Raw genomic sequence first — 6,323 nt, 5'->3', positions numbered from 1 at the left:
CATCATACAATATTTTATTTTGGCTAATAACTATGACGGGATTTTTGCAAGTAAAATAACTAGGAATTAAAGTTCTTGGGTTCTGGTTCTGACCTTGCCTTAGATTTGCTCCCTTGATGTTTCTATTTCTCTCTCTCTCCCTACTTCTTACCTTTATCAACCTGTTCAGGGTATCAAAGGGCCAAAAATGTAGATCCAGGGAAGTAGATACAGGAAGATCCTGTATCTCTGCTGTTACTCCAATCCTGGTACTCAACTGTCTCATCCAGCCCTAGAGGAGGAACAAGTTTAAAGAAATTTTGATAAACAGAAGAGAAAGTAAAGGAACTAGTAGGGTTTTTTTGTGTGGGGGTCATGTCTGTTCTAAGAAATGCAAATTTTGGGGGGGCCCAGGAAGGACAATATTAGATTGCCATGCAAGTTTTCCCAATGAAACAAACTATGGTCCTCTGGAACTATATTAATTAATATTTGATTAAATACAATAAAGATTTTGAATCCAAATAACCTTGAAACATATGATATCAAACTCCTTCAGTAAGTCTTTCTGCTTTGATCCTTCTCTGTCCTAAATGCATTATTCTTACCTGGATGGCAGAAGAGACCAGGAAAATCTCATAGCCAGTGTGAGACTTTAAATGCATAACATAGAACAGAAGTAGGCTCTGAGTAGGATAGAAAAAGCAGTGATCTTGTTCAGCAGGCACAAAGCATTTTCCCAATCCTTGTAAAAGGGATAGGAAGAGAGAAGAAAAAAGGGCAAGGGGGAGGGGGAGAAGAGAAGAAAACTTTCTCAAATCAGACCTTTCCATCAGAAAATATGCTTGGTGGTTCATTACCTTTCAAATAAGGGCTGCTTCTTTGAGGATAGTCCTGTTTTAATGGGCTATGGTGTGAGCTGGTCTCTGGAGCATCTAATACACTCTGGAGGATTCTTCCTCATTAGGGTAGACCTGATACTCTATGTTTCCATCTAGGATGATTTTCAGGCATTATCAAGGGTGACATTATACTGCAGGTGCCTCAAAGTTACACATTCACCTGTAAACTCTGCATATTCTATTTCTCTCTTTCTCTATATTCCTTTCGACTCTCTCATAGGCAGGTGCATAGAAGGATGATAAAATAACTGCAGTCTGCTTATTTTTTTCCATGATATCAGACATCTTCTAATCTATTTATAAGAATATGTACATTTCTTTTTTATTTTAATAAATTTATTTTTTAGTTTTAGTTTACAACACTCAGTTCTACAAGTTTTTGGGTTCCAAATTTTCTCTCCCTCCCACTCCTTCCCTGAACCCCCTAAGATGGCATGTAATCCAATGTAAGTTCAACATATACCTTCACATTGAACTTATTTGTTGTAATGAAGATTTATAACCAATGGAATGAATCATGAGAAAGGAGAAATGAAACCAAAAAAGAAGGAAAAAAAAGAGAGAGCAAAAAATTTGCCTCAATCTGCATTCAGACTCCATACTTCTTTCTCTGGATGTGCATAGCTTTTTCCATCATGAGGCTTTCGGAGCTGTCTTTGAACCGTGCATTGATGAGGGGAGTCAAGTCTATCAAAGTTAGTCCTTACAGATACTGTGTGTCTGTAATGATCTCTTGCTTCTGCTCCCCTCAATCAGCATCAATTTGTATAAGTCAGAATATGCATATTTCTGATCCTAGATTTCATAATTTGTTTTCCTAAGAACAAAAGCATTTGAAGTGCCCATAAATAATATTCATCAGTGTAGTAGTATGATCTTAGGGTTTGGTGATGTTTGGATATTTGAAATTAGTAAGAGAGTCAAAAGATTTTGAATCCAAATAACCTTGAAACATATGATATCAAACTCCTTCAGTAAGTCTTTCTGCTTTGATCCTTCTCTGTCCTAAATGCAGTAAGAGAGAGTCTCAGAGTTGGAACTAAAGAGGTCATCTGGTCCAACCCAAATGATCTAGCTTCTCTACAACATCCTTGACAACTGGCCCTCTCAGCAATGCTTATGACCTTATGTGATCTCGTTGGCTCTTGATATATTTCATTTTACCTTGGAACAACTATTAGTTGGTCAAAGAGTTTTTTCTTATAGGGGTGAAATTTCTTGTACCTGTTTCCCTTGGTCCAAGTTGAAACTAGTGGGGTGAGTATAGCTTCATATCAGGATATCAATATAGAGGGAAGATGCTTTATCAGTGAATTGATGGCTGCCTGCATGCCTATTCTTATCATCTTCCATTGGTCCACTCAATAGCACAACCACCACAGTCTGCCAACCTCATGGCTCCATCACTGCTGCATCCTTATTCTTACATGGGCTTTTGCTTTCAACCCTTGTGGGTGTGTATGTTACACTTTCTGGGGAATGAGCCATCCCCAGTTCTGTAGCCACTCCACCATTAGTCACAGTTCCTTCCGTTGCAGCCTCCCCCTTAGCACTAAAGTTGGAATGGTAATAAATATATCTAGTTGCTGCTCTACTCTCTGATACTATGTGGAGCAACTTTTCAACGTGATGACTATTCAAACATCTTAAGACAGCTATCGTACACCCTAATTCTTCTCGCCAGGATAAATAGCCCGGATGCTTCAATTGATCTTGATGTGACATAAAATTTATTTCTTATGTATGATGACATGTCTTTGCTGACCAGGCTGTTTTATGGATATCTGCCTTCTTTTGGATTGACTTCTCTGTATAATCAGGGGCTATATGTCATACTTAGTTACCTCTTCCTGTTTATTCTCTTCCTGCTCTTCTCATATAAGAGTAAGTTTAGAGCCACTCCAAAACTTCTTTTTAGTACTTTTTTACCTTAGGAAGCTCTTCATCAATAATAGCTAATAACTAATAATAACTAAGCATTTAATATAGCACTTACTATGTGCCAGGCACTGTGCTAGATGCTTTATAATTATTATTGCATTTTCCTCACAACAACTCTGAGAGGTAGGTGTTATTATTATCCCCAATTTAAAAACGAGGAAATTGATGCAAGCAGAGTTTAAGTGACATGCTCAGGATCACACAACTGTCCAGGTATCCAAGGCTGAATTTGAACTCAGTTCTTTCTGACTCTAGGCCTAGTGCTCTGTTTACTGTGCCACCTAGCTGATCCTATCATCCTTCCAACCCTCCTTTTGACATTTAACAAATTGTCAGACTGCCTTCTAAATAATTATATCTAGAATACTTCTTAGGGGTTAGTAGGCCTATCACCCTTCCTCACCCTGAGCACCATATTTCTATTACTGAAGTCTCTCCAAGATTGAGCTTAAAGGGTAAGGCCCATGCTCACCAGACCACAATTCTACCAGTGGAACAGGATCTAAGTTTCAGGGTCATCTGGAGTTAGGACATAATCTATCAAAGTCTAGATAAAGTCCAAAGGGAAAAGAGAGCCAACATTCTCCTAAGCAGGAGATCGGTGATCTATGGGGCCTTAATTATGGACATGGGTAGAAGCTCCTGCAATTCAAGCACTTTAACTGTAGATCATCATAAAGGATCATAAAAGGTATCTGAGTTGATAGCATACCCCCACTGGCAAGACTTTAAAGGTATTCAGATTTTAAGAAACACTATTGCAGTGTCCCATCAAGAAAGGCAGGCAAAAAAATTCACAGAAGATAGATCAGAGATTCTTGGACAGGGAAGAAGTGAGGCATGACACTAATGCTTTATGGAGCAGTTAAGGCAAGACAAGGCCAATAATCACCCATAACCTGACCTAGACAGTAAAGATTATAGCTTTGCAGATGAAGGCCTGAGCAGTACAATCCACATGCTTCCCTTGAGTGTTCTCACTGAGAATATCCATGTCCCTCCAATGATTAATCCTATCCCTCAGTGTACTCATGGGTCTGGGTAAATTCCTGTTTCCTTACCAATAACTACTCCTCATAAATTCTTCCTGAAATATCTTTCCCCTCGTAGGCTAGTCTTCAAATGCAATGCCCTTTTCTCATCATGTGCAAATTGTCTTTAATTCATCTAGGTAAAATCATAACTTCTTCAACTTTGTGCAATCTTCAAACTTGTATGTATATTCCAGTAATTTGGCAATTTGTATTCCTAGATCCTTTTTATATGGACTAATAAATACTATTGATACAATAATACAGCCCTCATTTCAGATAGATTATGTCAGGCCCTCTTACTCCTATTCTTTGTAATATACTTAACTAATGTGACATTGACTTACTAACTCTCATAATCATGGATTGTACAACTATTAAATTGTTGGCTACTACTTGGTCCACAGCTCACATGGTACCACAGACCACTAGGTTGGAGGAACAACAATTCTCTTCCAATATGACATTACTTTTGTCTTCATTCGTGCCTTTGATTCAGAAATCATCTTCCTTTTCTCTAGGACTTATAAGGGAAAGTCAAACTCCCTACCTAATCACTTTGAATCCAGAGAAAACTGAATTATGCATTCATAATTTCAAATTCTTTACCTGAATATAAGAGCCAATCCATAGTTCCACCTATTATTTACTGGTGTGCCTGTCTTTCTCTAGTCTCTTCAGCATTGACTGCTTTCATCTTATATCACTGCTAATTTATTGTGTGAAGTAAATTTAGCATTGCTTTCACTTATATTTTTTGTATTAATAATGACCTAGAGGAATCTTTCATGTGATTGTTCATTGTTTGCCATTTTTTTTCTTTTGCGAAGAGATTTTTCATGTCCTTTGACCCTGTGCTTTGAGAAATGAATCTCCCTCCTATATATTTAAGTTAGTTTCCTATAGATGTTAGGTATCTGACCCCTGTCAGGAATATTTCATGCAAAAATTTCCCTCAAACATCAGCTTCCTTTAGTGGAATTCATTTTATTTGTACAAAGCTTTTAAATTCCTTGTACTTAAAATGAACTATTTTACATTTTGTGATTACCTGTTTCCTAGGTTTGTTCAAGTATATTCTCTTTAGCTAAGGCTGTTGAAAGGTACCTGATCAAGTTCTCTTTTCATACTTATAAATGGTATGATCTTAAATAAACAGGTTGCATATACCTTTTGATCTTACTGTGAAATATGGGATAAGCTACTGGTCTAAATCAGGAGAACACAACCTAGAGTCTATGAAATTGTTTAAATTTATTTTTGATAATTGTACTTCAATATTATTGGTTTCCTTTGTAATCCTCTGTATTTTTATTTGCTATCCATGACTCATAAAGGTTAAGAATACGTTGTCCAAATGGAATTTCTGTAAAATATCTTTTTCATTTTTTCTCAGCGATTCTTGTCAAACAGGGAGTTCTTGTTCCTTCTCTCCAGTAATTTTTGTTTTTAGATTAATTAAACACCGAGTTACTAAGTTTAATTGTTTATGATTCTTCCAAATTTAGTTTGTTCCAAAGATTTAATTTCCAGTTTGTTAAACAATTATACCAAATGTTTTTGATAATATTATCTTTATGCCATAAACTGTATCTTCCATTTGGTATCCCTTCTTAATTTCTCTTTTGATTATTTCCCTTAATAATTCAGATCCATTAAAATTATTTTTATTATATCTACTTTTATAAAGTATCCATATCTTTATAAAGTATGGTTTCTATAGTGCAATATCCATAAATTAGGTCAAGTAATATTATCAATTTTATGATATTGGCATGACCCCACCAGGAACAATCAATATGCTTCCAATTATTTAAGTTTTTATTTTTCTAAAGAGTATCTTGGAATCATATTTATATAATTCTTGAGTGTACCTTGGTGATTGCCTTCCAGATGTGTTGTACATTGATTTCAGATGAAATTTCTCATTCGAGTATTTCTTCCTGGATTTTGTTACTATTAAATAGAAATGATATTGGTTTTGTGGGCTTATTTTATATCCTACCACTGTATAAAGTACAGGTATTTTGTGCTCTGGTGCTATCGTCTCTTTAAATTTATTGTCCCATGTGGTCTACAGAGACCTAAGAAACAGGGATAGTTTTGTATTCTTTTTGCCTGTATTTATGCCTTCAGTGTTTATCTATTTTCTTATTGTTATTGTTAGCATTTCTAGATCCATGTTAATTTTTTAGGTTATTGGTGAAAATAAGCATTTACTTATTTACATAAGCATGGGAGATTGACTGCCAACCTCTGTTCAAACAGTCATCTTGGCCAGAAGTGCACCCTTTCTAATTTAAATTTTTAATTTTCCTTCCTTAATTTTTTCTTATTCACCCTCTTCTTTTATTCTTTCTCTTTCCCTGCTAGCTAAGCAAGTGTCAACATATTCCCTCTTCTTCTCTTTTGCAATTTTTAATTTTTAGCATTGTTCTTTTACTGTGCCCTTTTCGAGGAGTTTTTCTTT

Source organism: Trichosurus vulpecula, chromosome 3 (assembly GCF_011100635.1).
Source record: "Trichosurus vulpecula isolate mTriVul1 chromosome 3, mTriVul1.pri, whole genome shotgun sequence".
NCBI classification, from domain to species: domain Eukaryota; kingdom Metazoa; phylum Chordata; class Mammalia; order Diprotodontia; family Phalangeridae; genus Trichosurus; species Trichosurus vulpecula.
This window is presented reverse-complemented; position numbering follows the sequence as displayed.